At 35.3% G+C, this 20,253-nt stretch overlaps 1 long non-coding RNA gene and 2 pseudogenes across 2 annotated transcripts; 1 reads left to right on the top strand and 2 right to left on the bottom strand.

The window, feature by feature from the left end:
• Positions 1-5,110: 5,110 nt before the first annotated feature.
• On the top strand, positions 5,111-6,116 carry LOC113724145 (uncharacterized acetyltransferase At3g50280-like; annotated as a pseudogene).
• A 4,198-nt stretch (positions 6,117-10,314) lies between these two features.
• LOC113724144 (uncharacterized acetyltransferase At3g50280-like) lies at positions 10,315-11,641 on the bottom strand (annotated as a pseudogene).
• A 4,859-nt stretch (positions 11,642-16,500) lies between these two features.
• Positions 16,501-19,666, bottom strand: LOC113727042 (uncharacterized). 2 transcript variants are annotated; one of them, XR_011839254.1, is made up of 3 exons: positions 19,144-19,637; positions 17,540-19,008; positions 16,501-17,442 (listed from the first exon to the last, which is right to left on the bottom strand). It is a non-coding gene; the product is annotated as an uncharacterized lncRNA (long non-coding RNA). The 2 variants fall into 2 exon arrangements; XR_011839253.1 differs by having other exon boundaries at positions 16,501-19,008; positions 19,144-19,666.
• Positions 19,667-20,253: the final 587 nt, after the last annotated feature.

The following is a 20,253-nucleotide window of genomic DNA, read 5'->3' as shown; positions in this document are numbered from 1 at the left end:
ACAATTTTCTACAACAAAAATGGGAAAAAAGATATATTTGTAAACTAATTTCCAACTAATACAACAAAAAAAAACCAAATAAGAAAAGAAATGAAATTGACCTTACTCAAATACATCACCCTAATCAAATTATATTGATAAATATATATTTTGTAAATTATTAATCCATTTATATTTGGATCCGGATCGGAATACTATATTCCGTATCTGACTCATTTTTTTGTTTGACAAAACGGATCCCGGTCCGGGTCTGGATAATGAAATTAAATCCCTACCTGTACCCAAAATACTTTGACGGATCCGGTCCTGGTCCGGGTCCGTTGATAGGCCTAGCTCAGACAATGGAGTGGCTGATGCTCTATCTAGGAGAAGGGTAGAGGAAACCAGTGATAGGAATGCAGCAGCACACAATATATGTGCCATTTCCTCAGTACAAGTAACTTGGATGCAAGAGTTGCTTGGGAGCTATGATAGGGATGCAGAGGCTCAACATAAAATATCTCAGTTGTTGTTAGATCCCAATGCCAATCCAGATTATCATCTAGAAAATAGGGTGCTTAAATTCAAAGGCAAATTATATGTGGGGTCTACTAATGATGTCAGAATAAACTTAATCAAAGCTTTACATAATTCAGCTATTCGGGGGCATTCTGGTCAAAGGGGTTGCTTATACAGGGTACAAGCTCTATTTTATTGGCCTGGGATTAAGAGGGATGTCATCCAGTATGTACGATCTTGTGATGTTTGCCAAAGAAGCAAACATGAAAATGTCCCTGACCTTGGATTGCTACCTATTCCAATATCTCTGCAGGCTTGGTCACACCTATCCAAGGATTTTATTGAACAACTTCCTTTGTCTAATGGTTTTGACACTATTTTGGTAGTGGTGGATTGGTTAACCAAGTTCAGTCATTTCATTAAGCTCACTTAATCGTATTTAGCACAACAAATAGCACAGGCCTTTCTTGACAATGTATATAAACTACATGGTCTGCTAGAGTCAATAATTTCTGATTGAGACAGGATCTTCATTAGCAAATTTTGCCAGGGGTTGTTCAGCATGTTGGGTATAAATTTACATTACAATTCATCCTACCATCCTCAGTTTGATGGTCAAAGTGAAAGGGTGAACCAGTGTCTGGAGAATTATCTCAAGTGTATGTGCAATGAACACCCTTCACACTGGAGTAGTTGGTTACCTATAGCTGAATTTTGGTACAACACTAATTTTCATCCAAGGTTGCAAGTAACACCATTTGAAGTATTATATGGATACAAACCAAGTCATATTCTTCTGAGACCTTTCCATGATAGTGACATACCTGCTACAACTAACATGGTACAAGACAGGCTCCAAGTCATATCCCTCATCAAGGAGAACCTAGCTAAAGCTTAGAATCGTATGAAATAGTTTGCTGATAAACACAGAACTGAAAGAGTTTTTCAAGTTGGCGACTAGGTGTTCCTCAAGTTACAACCTTACAAGCAACAAATAGTAGCCATTCGAAGGAATCTAAAGTTGACTGCTAAGTATTTTGGACCTTTCCAAGTTATTGAGAAGGTGGGAACATAGCATACAAACTACAATTGCCAGAGGGAGCTCGGATCCATCCAGTATTCCATGTTTCTTTGTTGATTAAGAAGGTTGGAATTACTCAACCTATTGAACCAACTCTGCTAGAACTGGATGCAGCAGATCATTGTTTGTTGAAACCTAAGAAGGTTCTTAAAAGGTGAGCTATAATGCGTAATTCTCAGCCAATTATTCATTACTTGGTGAAATGGAGTCATTTACCAAAGTCTGAGTCATCTTGGGAGGACAAGACCTTCATTGACAACCAATTTCCAGATTTCCAAGCTTGAGGACAAGCAGTTTTAAGGGGAAGGGATAGTCAGGCACTTCACAAATTAGGGAATGGTGTTTATTCAGAAAGGTGTGCGTTTTGAGTCAAGGAAATCAGCTGACATGAAAACTACGTCGTTGGACTCAAGCTGACAGTTATTTCCTTTATTACAGTTAGTTAGGAATGATTGTATAAATAACTGCAACGGGTCTTCTGTCCCATACCCAGTGCCACTCTACGGATCTTCTGTTCCATACCCAGTGCCACTCTCTGTCCCATTTTTTATTATATTGTTATTTCTCCTACATAAATATCATGTTTTAGTTCTTTTTTGTTTCCTTAAGATCCAATAACTATTAATTAAGTAAAAAATAAAATTTAACAAACTCAAAAAATCAAAATGCATAAAAAATTGAGATTTTTAATGAATTTTTTGCTATATTTTTTAATTTTCTATTATATATTGCTTTTTTGAAGCTGCTGTATTTATTTTTTACTCAATTAATAGTTATTGGATCTTAAGGAAACAAAAAAGAACTAAAACATGATATTTATGTAGGAGAAATAGCAATATAATAAAAAATGGGACAGAGAGTGGTACAGGGTGTGGGACAGAAGATCCGTTGCGACAAATAACTCTCTTGTAACAGAAACGGTAAAAGGAACTTCAATGCAGAAATTGCTCTCTCCTCTTTCTGGTAGATACTCTTCTTCTCCTCCTCCTTCTTTCTTTTTTCTTTCCTGCTCAATTCTTGTTCTTCCTTCATTTTCTTCCAATTCCAGACTTTAACTCACAGTTAAACTCCCGAACCTAACAGTATGATTACGCTTTATGCAAGTTAGTTTAACTACTCCCTCTGTCTCTCTCTCCCTTTTTTTTTTTAAGGGGAACAATAGTGGAAGATTAATTTTAGGGAAAATTGCACATGATCCAGTATATAAAATTATACCTTAATCCCTCGGATTTGAAAGGATAAATTTTTGCTCCTAAAAAGTTTTAAAATATGACAACCTAGATTATTGTTTTTTTGTGCACCTACGTGAAAAGCTTACATACTTATCCCACAATAGCATAGGTGGATTTTCTGTAACTAATGTGCTTTTTTGCTAAAAGTATGTTATTTTCTCCAAGCAGCTTCCAATATATATATATATATATATATATATATATTTTGTAGAAAATGCTTCAAACAGTTTTAAGATTCTACTTAGGTTTTGTGATGGATGAATACTAATCAATGGCAGCGCTATGTGCTATTGAGCGTGGGCAATTACTCCTCTCAACTTTTAAGAATTATGAATGCAACTATCAAAATTTCTTAGTAGAAGTTCATTTGATTTCAAATCAAAAAATAATCCAGGTTGTTAGATATACTTATAAAGTTGATGGAAAAAATCAAATCCTAATCTTCCATACTACTTTATTCAACTCAATTGGACTTTGACTATACCTCTTAATCCGGTAGTTATACTTTTGATGCATGACCCCTCTTTGATACGTATGTCACATTTTCATGAACTAAAATTCTCCTAAGGCCACTTGTGATTTCGGTTGCATGTATACCTGAATACCTCCATCCTTGAATCTCCTCCAATGTCATAGCTCACATTTAATATAGCAACAGCTTATAGACTCTTGAACTAATACGCTGCTTACTCTTTATGATATATTTAACTTTTACGTACAAAGAAATTGATTTGGTTTGAATTTTTAATCTTAATCTTTTGATTATGGGAGAATGACATTATTTTGGTAAAACATGAAATCGCACTATCATTTCCTTCCCTGGACGGATAGCTTTCTTTCTGAAATTGTTGGAAAGGAGAAGTGACATACCAAGTAAAATGGCAAAAAGGAGCAAGGACCCTAGTTGGTTTCTCTGGAGATGACAATCAGGATTTCCACCTGTGGAAAATTGGGCATATGCCATTATAAGCACAGCAATTCACAACCAAAGACAAGTGATTTAGAATATCACCATGCCACCGCTATTGATTATCATAACCAGCATTGAAATTGTATCATCCACTTCCAACTGCACAAGCTACAGGAAGAGCAAACTTTAACTCAGTAAAAGGTAGAGGGAAATATTTCATGGGCACTAGAGGCTAAAGCAGCCATATTGATCTTGTTGTTAACCAGAAATTGACCTTCGTAAGCTAAGCGACTGTCTCCATGAACTCCTTGTCACATACAAGAAAAGTCATTACATGAGGTAGAGGGCAAATCTCAAAGTCCATGCTTCCCCTTCCTTCAGCTCCTGGATTCACTTTTAGTTTCCCATCAAAATTATTTGTTCTCCCGTTTGGAACTGCAACTGGTTTCCTAAGCCCAAATTCTGTTCCATACATGTTGAATCGTGGAATGCCTCGCAAAAGTATGCTACAGGGGTCAAAGCAAATGCTGAACGAAAAACCAGTGAGAATTCTTCTTAGCAAGCTTTGTCTGCTCATATATGGAGATGTATCACAAGGGCTCGAAACTTCCCATCAGATCTCAGAACAATGTTCATTTTTGTTGTGAATGATAGATCAAGGTTAGTTCCACTAGTATCTCAGGACCGCTTTAGTAACTATCTGCAGCCAAGTATAGCAATAACTGGCTATGGTGAATTGCTACAATGTGGCCTAGAATGGGCAGCGTGGCTATTGCATCAGGCAGTGATCAATAGAGCGCAGGATAGGATTGGTTTAGGGCTGCGATTGTCAGTCCTACCTCGAAGTAGTGATGTGCCTAATCCCGGCTTTGCACTTTTGGTTTTGGGAGGCTTTCTACAACTCAACATGTATGGAGCTGAATTTTGGACTTACAAAACTAGTTGCCATTCGAAACGGGAGTGGAAATAAATTTGATGGAAAACTGATAGTGAGTGTGGGAGCCGAAGACTCAGAGCAATTCATTCAGTAATCATTCACGTGATTTCCACTAGTTTGCTGAGTATTGCCACCGACCTTTAGTTTTGTCAACAAATCTGACTTTATTAAAATATGACACATATCACGTTGCCATTTACAAAAGTGATGGTTTCTTCGGTACCATTATGGAACATATGTCATGGTTTTTTTTTTTTTTCAAGAATGTAATAAGTTGCCTTTAATCTTAAGGTTATCTTCATAAACAACCAATGTTTAACTACAGTTGTTTTGCTTGTCTGGAAGATCACTATCCAAAAGGATTAGCTATTCAATGTCGTTAAAAACATAACGGGAATAAACTAACATTTGCTCCAGCTTAGGTCTGAAGAGGTGTAATAGGACTAGAGTCTATGGTTGTCCAATATGTATCTCAATGTTTTATCAAACTGAAGTACACTCCAGAAGGGTCCAAACAACCAATGTTCTTGTCACCATGTGACTTGATATTGGTCTCTGCACAATATATGCAGAAAGGCCTTCTTTTTGCAAAGCCACCAGGATTTGACATGGACCAATTTGGAGAACTTGTGCAGAAGATCAAGGAATCTCCTTCTCTCACCCTAGTTCATTTCTATCCATTAGCAGGTCGTCTTGCAGCACTAAAAAAAGAAGAGAGTACTCACTTGACAATTTACATTGACTGCAATAAAGGTTCCGGTGCTCGATTTATCCACGCATCGCTGGACCTGACTATAGATGATATACTTTCACCAAAATATGTTCCGGATTGTGAGATCATTGTTTGATCCCGAGAGGTCAATTAACTATGATGATCACACAAGGCCTTTGATGACCATTCAAGTCACTGAGTTGATAGATGGAATCTTCATCAAATGCTCCATGAACCATATGGTTGCGGATGGAACATCTCACTGGCATTTCTTGAACTCTTGGTCTGAGATATTCAAAGCTGAGGGCAGAACAAGTGTAATCTCAAGACCCCCAATACATGATCATCGACTGTTTTCTCAAGGACGATATATTCCATTTTCTAGCCTGCCATTGATTGACGACCAGCATGGTCAAGTCATTATCAGCAGAGATGAAGCAGATAAAGCGCCAGAAGCTATGATTAGGGAAAGAATATTCCATTTCTCATCAGAGTCGGTGGCAATGTTGAAAGCAAAAGCAAATGTTGAATGCAATACCACTGAGATTTCTTCCTCACAGGCATTGTCGGCTCATCTTCGGAGATGTATAACAAGGGCTCGAAACTTCTGGTCAGATCAGAAAACAATCTTCTGTATTGTAAGAAACGCCAGATCCTGGTCCGTTCCACCTAAGTCTCATGATTGCTTCTATGACTATCTGCAGGCAGTGACAAAAAAAGCTGACTCTGGTGAATTGTTGGAATGAAGCCTATGATGGGCGGCATGGCTATTACATCACGCAGTGATCAATCAGACAAGTGCATCACATGAACGGATTGAATCATTGGTGCAATCTGGAGAACTACCTCGTGATGCGCCTGATCCCTGTAGCATACTTTTGGGAGGCTCTCCACACTTCAACATGTATGGAACAGAATTTGGACTTGGAAAACCAGTCGCAGTTCTAAAGAGAAGCACAAATAAATTTGATTGGAAACTAATAGTGAATCCAGAGCCGAAGGAGAGGGAAGCATGAACTTTGAGATTTGCCTTCTACCTCATGTAATGATTTCTCTTGTATCTGACAGGGAGTTCATGGAGACAGTCGCTTAGCTTACGGAGACAATTTCAGATTAACAACTCTGCGTAACAAGATCAAAATGGCTCCTTTAGCCTCTAGTGCCCATGAAATATTTCCCTCTACCTTTTACCGAGTTAAGTTTGTCCTTCCTTTAGCTTTGCAGTTTGATTGCTTTTACTTTAGTGGATGATACAATTTCAATGCTTGTTATGATAATCAATAGCAGCTGGTGATATCCTATATCACTTGCCTCTGGTTGTGAATTAATGTGCTTATATTGACATATGCCAATTTTCCGCAGGTGGAAATCCTAATTGTCATCTCCAGAGAAATTAACAAGGGTCCTTGCTGCTTTTTGCCATTTTATTTGGTCTGTCACTTCTCCTTTTCAACAATTTAGAAAGAAAGCTATCCGTCCAGGGAAGGAAATGATAGTGCGATTTCATGTTTAACCAAAATAGTGTCATTCTCTCATAATCAAAAGATTAAGATTAAAAATTCCAACCAGATCAATTTTCTTCGTACGGAAAAGTTAAATATATAATAAACAGTAAGCAGCATTTCAAGAGTCTGTATGCTGTTGCCATATTAAATGTGAGCTATGACATTGGAGGAGATTAAAGGATGCAGGTACATATATGCAACCGAAATCACCAGTGGCCTTTGGAGGATTTCGGTTCATGAAAATGTCATATACGTGTCAAAGAGGGGTCATGCATCAAAAGTATAACTACTGGATGAAGAGGCATAGTCAAAGTCCAATTGAGTTGAATAAAGTAGTATAGAAGATTAGTAGTTGATTTTATCATCAAGTTTGTAAATGGCAACGTGATATATACTTTAATGAAGTCTGATTTGTTGACAAAGCTAAGGGTCAGTGGCAATACTTGGCAAACTTGTGAAAATCATGTGAGTGAAGCTAACTACGTTTGCCAATCAAGATTTCAGAACAATGAGAGTGTTGTGTAAATTTTGTTAAATTTATAAAGATAACAATGAAGGAAGTGAGCCATTCATTTCCAAATTAATCTAAAAGCAGTCCTGGATCAACTCTGGAGGTTACTATTGTCCAGAGCAATGATGCGACGAGATTATCAGTTGCTCATAGTTAATTGCATCCGTTGCCAACTGAGATTTCAGAATAATCATCAATGCTGTAAAATTAAGTACAGCATTGAATTTTGGCCCTTTTGATCAATCTATTTTCTTGATTCATTTCCTCAAACAAGGTAATCTTGGTATAACTCAATTGCGGGTATTATTGTTGCTTTAGCTTCACATCTTCCAATCTTTGGATCCCCAAAAATATTAATTTTTTTCTTTTCTTGATTATTCGGTGTATTAAGGCTATGTAGCTTGGTTACATGCGTGCTCGATAGAGTTTGCTTAATGCATTGTGCCTCGACAGAGAAGTGTAATTAAATGCAGGAATCTATGAAAACTGCAATAAGTAAAGAACTTCTATCCTTGTGATCTCGCTTTTAAAAGGGACTCAAGGAGTGAAAGCTACCAAATTATGTAATAGTTAGACAAAGGCACTTTGACTTCAAAATTATACCAGGGAATGATGATCGTCCTCATCATGTCTTCACGGGCCAAAAGTTTGTCAAACAATTCTGTGAATCATTGAGATCAAGTCTGCAGTGGAATGAAATGTTGGTCATAATCATATATGATAAGCATAGTGGTTTATAACGTCACTCTTTGGTGTTTCAACCCCAGATGACATCTTGGGTCCTAAACCCTGCAATTTCCAATTTGAGCGCTTAGATGTTTGGGTTCCAGCGATCATGATATCGCCCGGAATGAAAATTACAGCGTACAGTAAAGTGAAACCAATTAATCAAAAAAGCACAATAATTTTAAACTCAATAAGGTAATTAATTTCATGGGCACTAAAGCAGCCATGTTAATCTGTTACATAGAGCTGTAAACTGGTAAGTTGCCCTTCATAAACTAAGAGACTGTCTCCATGAACTCCTTGTTAGATTCAAGAGAACTCATTACATGCATGGTTCGCGGTTGCAGATCGCGGTCACGTCATAGTTGCGGTTGTTCCATATCTGTTGCGGCATATTGATCGCATATCGAATAATGCACACATTGTAGCACATAAAAGTTTCTAAAAAAAATCTGAAAAATTAGTAAAAATAGAAAATGCCATAACAAGCGCAATTATCAAATTAGATTTGGTGAATACCTATATTATCATATATATACTAATTAATGTAGAAATAAAGTGATGCTACTGTATCTATGGACCTATAGTATTAAAAGAAATAAGGCACCTTGTATTCCAATTATCATTAACAAATTAGCATTAAATAAAATATGAAATTTAGAGCTTAAGATGAATCTAGTTAGTTAGGATGAAATTGAAAGTAGGAAAAAGTCACCATATAAAATATACCTACTTTATAATTTTGTTTAAGGAACTTTTGGGGCAGGTTCATAATTTCTAAAACATTGAAGAGCAACTTATAACTTTTTTTTTCTTTTCTTTTCTTCTTCCTCGACGTCACTGCTCATACTACTACTCTGCTGCTGCTTCAATTTGTTTCCTCCATAACAACTAGAGGTGGCAAATTAACCCACTTAATTAGATTTACCCATACCCACCCATGAATAGATGGGTATGGGTATCTTAAATTTTGTATATGGGTATAAATGGGTTACCCAATAATACCCAATAAATGGGTATTATTGGGTAACCCATCAAAGCCAATTAACCCATTTAAAATTCTCTTCCCCCCCAAGTCTCTTCTTTTCCCCTACCTTTTTTTTTTTTCAAATTTTTCATTTTGTCATGATGTTAACATTATTATTATTATTATTATTATTATTTGTTGGTTTTATCTCATTATTTTATTTTTTCTTAGTTTGTTAACTTGCTCATTTTTTAGCATTACCAATTTATGATAAATTTTAGCCTATTTTCTTATCTTTATAAAATGAAATTTTAAATTTATATATGAAAAAAATGTTAGGGGTTCAAAATTTTTGGATTAAGTTTTTATATTAATTTTTATAGTACTTAATTCAAATTTTTATATTCGTATTATTCAATTATTAAATAATAGGTAATTTTGTGACATAGAGTATAAATGAAAAAAATTGGTAATTAAGTTTATTGAACATTATAAGTAAATATTTAAAACTAATGATGGGTATAAAGAGTGGTATAAATTGATAACTTAGTTTACAAAAATGAATTTAAATGAGTTTGCAAAAAGTTAAAATAAATGAGTTATAAATGGGTAATTGGGTTACCCAATTCATTTTTTGACTTACCCATTTATACCCATCTAATTAAATGGGTATAAATGAGTTGACTCACTTAAACCCATTACCCATTTTACCCAACCCAAACCCGCCCAAGTCACCCATTTTGACACCTCTAATAACAACGGCCAACCATCACAAAGGCCGATGGTCTCTTCCCTTTTTTCCTTTTTTCACACTTTCATATACACCCACATTAACTGTTGCAGTAGAACTACTCTTCTCTCATTTCATCTCCCTGTTTCTCTCTTATATACGTATAATGTTTTCCTTCTTATTTTTCTATGTTCACGCTCCAAACTCTATGAATTGGGGAATCATTACCATACTTTATTTGATTTGTTGCTGAAAGTGACCCTTATTTTGATTTTTATGCAATTAATAGTAGGCAGTTCTCAATCCAGTCCTATGTTAGCCCTCTATAGCCAAAAAGTTTTTTTATTCCATTTCCGATACAACTCACTCCAACTTGTTGATTTCTCAACGATATGCACAGCAACTGTTACAACTCATTCGATATCGATCGAGTTATTGCGAGTCATCTCGAATATAGTAAATTTGTGATTTGGAAATCAATATCGTACTGATCTCATTGTTCCAATTATGTCTCGGCCGAGTCATTGTGAACTGGCCCGAGATGACAAACCATGATTACATGTATAAGGCAAATCTCAAAATCCATGCTTTCCCCTGCTTCGACTCCTGGACTCACTATCAGTTTTCCATCAAATTTATTTCCACTCCCATTTCGAATAGCAACTCGTTTTCCAAGTCCAAATTCAGTTCTATACATGTTGAATCGTGGAGAGCCTCCCAAAAGTATGCTACAGGTAGGCCTGTTAGCAGGTCGGGTTCGGATCGAAATTGAAAATTTCTGACCCAAACTCGTTATAATGTATCAGTTCTTGACCAGACCTGTATACCCGATAGCCCTTGTGCTTAGGGTCTCGGAACTGGGTCTGACGGATCCCGGGTCAGGCCTGGGTTTGCCTGAAAAAAAATAAGGCCGAACAAAAATAATGTATTTAGAAGTATTTATATTATTGTATTTAGAAATATTATTGTAGCTAGAAATAAGGCCCCAACAAGATTAGAGTTTGTTAATTTGGTAAAAGAATTATTATTGTATTTAGAAATATTTATATTTTATAATTATTAATATATTATCTGGGTCCGGTCGGATATGGGTCGGAACCCTATATTCCGTATCTGATCCGCTTTTTTGTTAGACTACCCGGGTACGGGTCTAGGTGCGGGTAACAGAATTGTTTCTTAACTTGTACCCGGAAAAAACTATCGGATCTGTGTCCAAACCCAGACTATTGACAACCCTAGCTACAGGGATCAGGCACATCGCAGGGTAGTTCTCCAGATCACCTTTATCCGACCCGTTTTTTTTGTTAGAATAAACGGGTACGGGTCCAAGTTCGACTCCGGATAATGGAATTATTTCTCAACCCGTACCCGGTAAAAACTATCGGGTCTGAGTCCAAACCCCGACCATTGACAGCCCTAGCTACAGGGATTACGCGCATCTCGAGGTAGTTCTCTAGATTGCACCAATGATTCAATCCATTCATGCGATGCTCTTGTCTGATTGATCACTGCGTGATGCAGTAGCCATGCTGCCCATCCTAGGCTTCGTCTCAGCAATTCACCACAGTCAGCTTTTGTTGCCACTGCCTGCAGATATTCACCGAAGCAGTCTTGAGACTTAGGTGGAACTAACCAGGATCTGGTATTTCTTACAACCCAGAAGATTGTTTTACGATCTGACCAAAAGTTTCGAGCCCTTGTGATACATCTCCATGTATGAGAAGACAAAGCCTTCAAGGAAGAAATCTCACTGGTATTTCTTCAGCATTTGCTTTTGCTTTTAGTTTTGCCACTGACTCTAATGAGAAATGAAATATTCTTTCCCGAATCATATCATATGGCAATTTCTCTCCTTGATATCGCTACTGATGATGAGTTCATCATCATCGCCGAGAATTGGTGGAAGACTCATAAATGGATAATTTTGTCCCTGTGGAAACCATCGATTGTGTATTGGGGGGTCTTGAGATTGCACTTGTTTTCCCCTCAGCTCTGAATATCTCTGACCATGAATTCAAGAAATGCCAGAGAGATGTTTCATCGGCGACCATGTGATTCATGGAGCATGCAATGATCTTTCTCTTTTAAAGAAACTGAGGAGCTTTAGAAACTGAAGAGGTCACTCTTCTCCTGTTGAGTGGGCCCAGACATTTTCCAAAGCTTAGAAATTTATGCTTAGCCTAGCTTTTTTCTGATTAAGAGATGTAATGAGATCTCATTGTGAATAGAAATTGTGAAGCTAATACCTGATTATGGGTAAATTGCTACCAACCCTTAACCAAATGGAGCAATCTAAAACTGCACCTTCTAATTCCAGAGTCAGATGTGTTTTTTTACCCCACAATTTTATGGTACTACGTTAAACGGTTTTTTTTTTTCTTTTGATAGAAAGAGAAAATTTTATTAATATGAGATAATGTTCACAGCAAGTGCAGTAACAATAAAATCTTGAAGGATGTCCCTCCATATACAATCATCAGAAATAGAACAAGCATATTTAGCAAAACAGTGTGCAATATTATTCAACTTTCTAGGCACCCATGATGTTTCCTAGGTTGCAAAGGTTTGTATATCTATGAGAATATCATCTACAAGCAGTCCACAAGTTGATGCATCCGTATTCATACTTTGAATCATTTTGATAACTTTTTGACAATCACCTTGAATAATCATGTGCAAATGAAGATTCAACAACAACTTAACCGCAGCCTTTGTAACATACGATTCAATAACCTCTCGATCAAAAATTCATGAAATTTGTTTTGCTAATCTTGCCACGAAATTACCCTCAACATCTCTAATAACTCCAATACCTTATATGTCACGACTAGCTAAGACAGCCCGTCAAAGTTAGCTTTAACATTATCCGTGGGAGGTCTTTTCCACTGGGACAAAACAGATTGTTGACTTGCAGATGTATGCTCAATAGCTATTGAATTCCTATTTGCCTCCTGAAATTGATTCAAGAAACATAATGAGAAGGATACCAAACTGAGTGTGTCCTTGTAAGATGATCCATCAAATACAGCCCCGTTACGATTGTTCCATAAATTCCAAAGTGTAATAGCAACTAATTACGTGTCTTCCTTCTTCAAATTTATAAGGATATTAGACAACTAGGATACCACATTATGAGCTGAATTTAACATGATTTTACCAGATTAAAACCTCAACGCCCATGATTGAATAACCACTAGACCCATTAAAAAAAGATGATTCATATCACCAATTGGAGATTGACACAGGTCACAAGAGGGATCTAGCAAAACTCTTCGACATTTGAGTTTGGCATTCGTAGGTAGAATATCATTGCAAACCCGCCACAAAAAAATCTTGATCTTACCAGGCAAAGTTAAGTTTCATAACTGTTTCTAGATTCCTTTTGTCATTTCGTTGCTCCCAAGAACTATGTATTGCCAATTGCTGGATTGGTGCTTGATTAAATAATAAGCACTTCGAATACTGAAAAATTCATTTTTTGTAAAACGCCATATGTGTTTATCTTGATTATGAGTATCACCAATTGCAATACTCTTAATCAATTCTATCTCATCTAGATAGAATAACTCTTGTAAAAGATCTTGTTTCCAAGTTCTTCTATTGCTGTTAATCAGGTAATGTACTGTAGTATCTTCCGGCAACCTATCTGAAGGAGATACAATCTTAAAAGTTGTAGGCTGAGGTAACCATCGATGTTTCCAAATTTGGATACCTTTTCCATTACCAACCCTCCTTCTGCTCCCTGCAACCAATATTTACGCACTTCATATCTCCCTCTCCAAGTAAACAAGGGTCGTGAACCTAATCTTGCCAAAAAGAAATCAGAGTTAGGAAAATATTTGATCTTAAAAATCTGATGTAAAAGAGAGAAAGGTTGTGTGGCAATCCTCCAAGCTTGCTCAGTAAGCAAAGCTAAGGTTGTGTTTGGATTACATTTTCCATGATTGTTCATGGAAAAATTACTGTAATGATTTGATGTATGTGAGGAAAAAAGGTAATAGGAAAATGTGATCACGGAAAACGACATAATTTTCCGACGAAAAACCGCAATTCAAACAAGGTAAATTGAAAGCCCAAAGTTGTCTGAACTCTGAATCCCATTCCCCCTTCTTCTTTTTTTTTTTTTTTTTACAGAGCTTGTCCAACTTATCTATTGAATAGGCCTTTCCTTATTACCATCACCCCACCAAAATTTTGTCATCATTGATTGAATATCAGATAATAACGAATATGGAAATTTGAAACATGACATTGAATAAGTAGGAAGTGACTAAATTTAGTTATATATACATTAAAAGGTTAAACAGCGTATATAAGTACTTCTAGGAAGTGACTAAATTTAGTTATATATACAAGACGAGCCTAAATTTTTGTGACACAAGCCTTCTTTTATTTGTTGAAAGAAATCGAGCCTAATACAAACTCTCACAAGTCACAGTCTAAATTATGCGACTTTTATGCCTTCTTAATCCTTTCTCATCATTGGTAGTTCCTACAAAAGAAGTACTGAAAAAGTGAAAAAATTTGCAATATTGGTAGTAAAGAAAGCAATATGTGACTGTTAGTTTCTGTTCACGGCTGTAATTGGTATTTCAAACTACTTGCTTACGATGCGCATCTATATATGCGTATTCTGACTCTGTCGTCCACATCAATTACAAATCATCTTTCCATGAATTGTTGGGTACAACTTTGTAGGCATTCCAAAGTTACACTCTCAGACATTTTCAAAGCGTAAAATATCTATTTCTCGCTCCAGACACTGAGGCATCCAATTTGGTAAAAGTCAGGTAACCTTTTCTTTCTGGCTTTATCAAGCTGCAACTTTAGATATACATAACTACGTATCTATTTTGTGATCAAGTCTTTGTTCATTTTGGTCTGTTTTTTTGTTGAGTGGAATTTTGCATGCCAAAGTTTAATCCATATTGCCACTGCGCTAGGTGTTCATCCAAAGCATAAGTCTAGGCATATGACATTTGCGTTCATTAACCATGCACATAATTCTTTGTTTTATTCATAATTGGCAAGTATTTGTGTGTGTGTGTGTGTGTGTATTTTTTTTTAAAAAAAAATGTTTGTTTCTGAAATTTGTCCTTTGTGGTTAAAATAGTATACTTGCTTATTTGAATTTCATTTTGTTGTTTAGTTAGAGGTGTTTAATCCAAAAGGGATGAAGGAGCACTTGTGTTAGACCGATAATACTCTTTAATTAAATTTATGAAAAACACTCTTCAATTAATTTATAGGCAAAAGAATCACGTTGCATTGCGAACACATAATCTTCTCTTTTTCTATTTGATGGATATATCAACTTGATCTAAGCAAAGTAGTTTTAAATGGTTGTAATTAAGCTAAAGAAACAAAAAAAATTATCCGACTGAACTTTACAGAAGGCAAATTGAATTGCCATAATCCTATGATTTAGATTGCTTGATTAATTAATTAACTGTTCATTAGTTATGAGGATACAAAATAGTATAGTCGTTTAAGCTTAGCTTAACGCAGTTGAGTTTTACTGGGATCCAATGAATAATCAAAGTTGTTAATATAAACTTGATGAAAAAAACAAATTTAAACACTCATATATTAAAGTATTCAACTCAATTGGACTTCTTTTATACCTTTTGATCCAATAGTTTTAACTTTGACATATACTTTCTTGAGCCAGAACCTCCAAAGTCCACGCCTGATTCTAGTTGCATCTTTTAATCACCTCCACTGGCGTATTTCAGATTTTCTATATTTTGCAATATCTAACTCGTTATTCCTCTTTTCCCGTAATAATTATTCACATAAATATCCACAAATCATCAACCCACGGTCTCGAAAAATTTTTTAAGCCTCCTGGAGGTAGTGCTGCAGTACTTGATACACTAGTAAAATATAACTTAAGTCGTGTCTATTTTGAATCCGAGAATTATCTAATTTTTATAAATATTATTTTTCTTACATCATAAATACGTTTTTTAATTATCTTTTTTGTATCGCATATATCACATTACAAAAAATGGTACAATAATTATTTTAAGCAATATTTTAAAGGATTAATCTTTCCTACACTAACAGTATATACACTGTCAGCGTTGGATGAATGATAATTATGTAAAATTTGAATTTAAAATTCAACTTTTGCACACATGTCATAAATTCAACGGTGATAGTGTATATAAGATTTACTCTATTTTAAATAGTACTCTATCTAAAAGTATTAAGTAATATGAGTAGGGGTTGTTGCTATTATCCTCGTACAATTAACTACACACTAATCTAATAAACTTCTCATTACCTAGGATTGTAAATGAATCGCGTCGAGTCGAGTTTTGAACTTATCGAGCCTAACTCGATTTATTTATACATGGGCTCAAGTTCGATGAGTCAAGAAATTGGAACTTGAGCTCATGCTCAACCAAGGAAAAGGCAAGGTCGAGATTGAGTTAACAAGGCTCGCAAACTGAAGCTCAATTTCTAGCTCACGAGTAGTTTGAATTGAGCTCAATTTCTGGATCACAAGCAGCTCGAAGTCAATATGAGTTTCTAGAAATTCAAACTATAAAAACAACATTTTCTCCATTTGTTCCTAATTAAATTTAAGCATAATAACAGCCTACAATTCAGGCAAAGTTCATAGATTTTCACATGTTTCTAATTGAATTTAGGCCTAGAAATTATCCACTAATACATTATAAAATTAGAAATACATGAACACGTAAAAGTCCAAGAATTCAATTATTCAATGATTGTCACACAATTAATCAAATACACAAACAAGGTTCAAAGGGGAAATGCGTTGTTGCAGACAACTATGAGCCTATGAACAAGCTTTGAGTTCTCCCCTTCTCCTCTCCAGTCAAGCCTTAAGTCCTCAAGTCCAATTGCAAGTCCTCGATCTAGAAACTCGAAATCAACTCAAGTTTTTGGAAATTCAAGCTATAAAAACAGCATTTTCTCCATCTATTCCTAATCAAATTTGAGTATAATAACCGCCTACAATTCAGGCTATAATTGATCATAGTTTTTCACATGTTCCTGATTGAATTTAGGCCTACAAATTATCCACTAATACAATCATAAAATTAGAAATACATGAACACATAAAAGTCCAAGCATCCAGCAATTCAAATGTTCAATCATTGTCACACAATCAATCAAGTACACAAACAAAGTTCAAAGGAGAAATGCGTTGTCGCAGACAACTATGAGCCTATGAACTAACCATGAGTTCCCCACTTCTCTACTCCAGTCCTGCCTCAAGTCCTCAGCTCTGCACAGTAGCTAAAATGTGCAACATTAACTACATTAAACAGCAAAAAAAATCTAGCAAGTAAGCTGGCAAAAAAACAGCCAAACACTAGCCAAGAAAAAGGGTCAAAAAACCAGCCAAAAAACTTTCAAAAACATGTGGAGATCAAACTTGCAGAGTATCTAAAATGTGAAAATTCACAACATATGCAGCCAAAAAACTAGCATAAAATAGCCAAAGACTAGCCAAGAAAAAAGGATAAAAAAACTAGCCAAAAAACAGCTAAAGACCCCACAAGTAAGATCATAACAAGGAAAATTAAATGCAAATTATCTCAAGCATAATGAAGTCAAGAAATAGGCAATGCAACCTCTTGTGCAGTCTTCATTTCTGCAAAAAGCAAAAAAATTAAGAAAAGGAAGTCAAGAAATAGTAAGAGAAAGACATATTTCAAATATTATGTATAGTAATTTTGCTTTTTAGTTACCTTTTCCCCTTTCTTCAACACCAATCTCCAACACATTAGAATTAAAGCTGATCACCTAAATAGGGGAATAAAAATGCTAGATGCAAATTTCCAAGTATAAATATTCTGCATAATACATATGAAGAATTTCAATCAATCAGCTATATCTATTGCTTTGCAAGTGTACTCTCAGAGTCTCACCTACCAGTATTCCATATTGTGATCATTTCCAGCAACTCATACTTGAAATCTATCTACAATTTAGTGAACCTAGCCCAGCAAATGACACCTTGGATATAGCCATATGACCCAAACTGTTGGTCTGGACTCTAAAGAAACAAATATGACAATTCAAAAGAGTCTAGCTTTCCTTGGTGATTCCAGTTTTTTTCATGCTGCCACAATCTAATAATAATGAATGAGAAAGGTAACATCAAAATCATATCATTTCATGCCAGCAACCTCTTAAAAGAAAGTGCATCTTTCCTTTCCATTTCCCTATGCTGAAATGGTGCAAAATCCACAAACATCAATGCATCTTTCCTTTTTTCATTTCCATGTTCATCAAAACTAAATATCATAATCAGCCACTCCAAACATAACAAAATGGCAATACACTATAGTCTGGCTACAAATTTCTTCATGTATTATCACTAACTACTGCTAACAAGTGAGAAAGGTAACCAACAAAACAATAACACGTTAGACTAAAGAACTTTTAAAAACCCCTAAGCTGAATTAGAATAAAAATTACATTTAAACAGTCATTGGCACGAAAAGAAGATATACATTTTAAATCAACCTGCAGAAAGATTTGTTCAGGAATTTAGAATCCAAAAGAGCCACCAAGTTATTTCACACATGCATACCATATGCCTAAACTAATCATGTAAAAAGAACCTTCAATCCCCTTCAGGAATTTAGGCTAAGTTTGGGAGTTTAGGATAGAAAATAGAAGAAGGGAAAACTTAAGTTATGAGAGAAAAGAAGAGAAGGGATTGTCATGTTGTTTGGGAATTTTGAGAATTAGAGGAATGATTTTAGATATGAAAGTCATTAAATATTTGTTCAAGACATTTTTAAGGATAAAATAGGTATTTTAAAAAACTTTCATAAGCTTCCTCCAACTTTCTCTCCATTTCTCTCCATTTTGGGAGGAAAAATTTTGCCTACTATTCATCTTTTTAAATCCTTCCATTTCCCTTCTTTTCTTTCTTATTAAAAACTAACAAATGAAGAAAAATTTAACTTTCTCTTTTTTCCCTTTCTTTTCTGTCCAATTAAGAAATTCATGCTATGGTTATTTATCTCCATAAGCAAAATTAAAATCCAGTGAGCTACTTGACCTTTTTTTCTTAAAAAAAAAAAACATTGTTATAAGATAATGTATAGGTAAGGGGTAATATATAGGATAGACTTACTTCGCCTAAGGATGATGTGAGGTAGTCAACAAGCTCCAAAACCACAAGAATATAAGCCCTCTTCTTTCCCTAAATATCAGAAAAGAAAAAGGACAAAATAAAGTTCAAAATGTAGTAACTGCAAAATCAAGCTAGAAAATGATGACATAGAAGTAAAAAGAAATGATGTAAGGTTAAAAGGCCCAAATGGAGTAAAACACGTACCTGTTGTTGCGACTATTTTGCTATTGCTAGCTAGTTGCAACTCTTCTTGGTCTTCGATTTAAGCCTTGAAGGTTGGTTGCTGGTAAGATGAATGATGGTAGACTGGTGACGGATGTGGTGGTGATGGTGACTGGTGAGGTGAATGGCGGTGGACCGGTGGCGGATGGGTAATGTGACTGGTGAGATCAATGGTGATGGATAAGGGCAGATGTGGTGGAGTGGTGTTGACTGTGACCTAGGGTTTGGGTTGTTCGATTGGATCTTGATGTGAGGTCGAATAATTCAGGAGGTGTTTGTTTCACATATTGGAATCGGAAATGAAAATGGAATCATAAACCCTGATTTTGGAATTAAACTTTACATTCCAATATCTAGCTTGGTTCACATATTGGAATTAGCATCATTCCAATTCCTGATGCTTGGTTTTATGAGTGTTTCGGAATTAAATGCAATTAAATTTTAAATTTAGCCTTGATATAACAATTCTTATAAAACAAAAGAATTACACATACGACAAATTAACATTTCCATAATTGTAACTACAATAATTATTAACTTTTTTGATAAAACATAAGAAAATCATAAACCATAAAAAAAATTAATACCAGAAAATAAATATAGTAGCTGTATTAACAAGGAGTAAATTCCCAAAAAGATGGAGTTTTTAAACTAACTTCCCAAATGGTGGCGATTTTTGAGTTTCTTCCCAAAGGGTGAAAAACACATCCAAGGAATGCGTTCTTCCAAATAAAAACTCAACTTTCAAATACATTATTTTAATTTTCATAAATTTGTTTAAATATGAAAAATTAGTTAAATAGCGCATAACATACCAACTCTTTATGAAAAACTGGCAGATTTTATAGTATATTTTGTATCAACTCGTTATGGGAAACATACCAGCTCTTTATAGAAAAAAATTGGTTAAATAGCGTCCAAAGGAAAACTAGTATGTTTTGTATTTAACATAAATTAAATATGTGAAAGTTAAAAAAAAAAAAAATTGCTCATAACATACCAGCTCTTTATGGAAAACTGGCAGGTTTTGTATTTAATGCGCTATTTAACCAATTTCGTTGGCCTGTGGAGTCCTCCCTCTTCCAAAACATG

Source organism: Coffea arabica, chromosome 2c (assembly GCF_036785885.1).
Source record: "Coffea arabica cultivar ET-39 chromosome 2c, Coffea Arabica ET-39 HiFi, whole genome shotgun sequence".
NCBI lineage: Eukaryota > Viridiplantae > Streptophyta > Magnoliopsida > Gentianales > Rubiaceae > Coffea > Coffea arabica.
Note: the sequence above shows the minus strand (reverse complement) of the source record. Positions and strands in the feature narration are given on the sequence as shown.